This window comes from Syngnathus scovelli, unplaced genomic scaffold (assembly GCF_024217435.2).
Source record: "Syngnathus scovelli strain Florida unplaced genomic scaffold, RoL_Ssco_1.2 HiC_scaffold_166, whole genome shotgun sequence".
Lineage (NCBI taxonomy): Eukaryota > Metazoa > Chordata > Actinopteri > Syngnathiformes > Syngnathidae > Syngnathus > Syngnathus scovelli.
The window spans coordinates 16,650-17,500 of NW_026061259.1; positions in this window are offsets into that span (position 1 = coordinate 16,650).

Genomic DNA, 851 nt, shown 5'->3' on the forward strand with positions numbered 1-851 from the left:
CACGCCGTTGTAAATGAATGGGGTTTGGCACTTAGTGCATTTTTCGCCCAAGTCGAAGCGCGCTCCGGGCGAGGAGGCCGGATTCTCGCCACCCGTGGCCGGCCGGGGAACCGGCCAAGGCGGACGCGCTCTCTAACGAGCCCCGCCGGCCGGAGGAAGTGCGCCCTCTGGCGGACACGCCGTTGTAAATGAATGGGGTTTGGCACTTGGTGCATTTTTCGCCCAAGTCGAAGCGCGCTCCGGGCGAGGAGGCCGGATTCTCGCCACCCGTGGCCGGCCGGGGAACCGGCGAAGGCGGATAGGCTTTCACGGAGGATCCGCCGGCTGGTCCGCGGGCCGATTAGGGTCCCGCGAGTGAGCGGTGGCGGTCCGGAATCCAGGCCGGCCAGGAGGCACCGCCAGGCGGATAGGCTTTCACGGAGGAGCCGCCGGCTGGTCCGCGGGCCGTTTAGGGTCCCGCGAGTGAGCGGTGGCGGTCCGGAATCCAGGCCGGCCAGGAGGCACCGCCAGGCGGATAGGCTTTCACGGAGGACCCGCCGGCTGGTCCGCGGGCCGTTTAGGGTCCCGCGAGTGAGCGGTCGCGGTCCGGAATACAGGCCGTCCAGGAGGCACTGCCAGGCGGATACACTCTCTAACGAGCCCCGCCGGCTGGTCCGCCGGGGGAAGTGCGCCCTCTGGCGGACACGCCGTTGTAAATGAATGGGGTTTGGCACTTAGTGCATTTTTCGACCAGCGGCAACGCAGGCTGACGGGCGGCCGCTTCCACGGGCCGGTACTACTCTACGGAGGCGCTAGCCGCCTCCGGTGGGGGCCGTGTGATCTCGCTGGATGCCCGAGGACCTTCCGCGAGG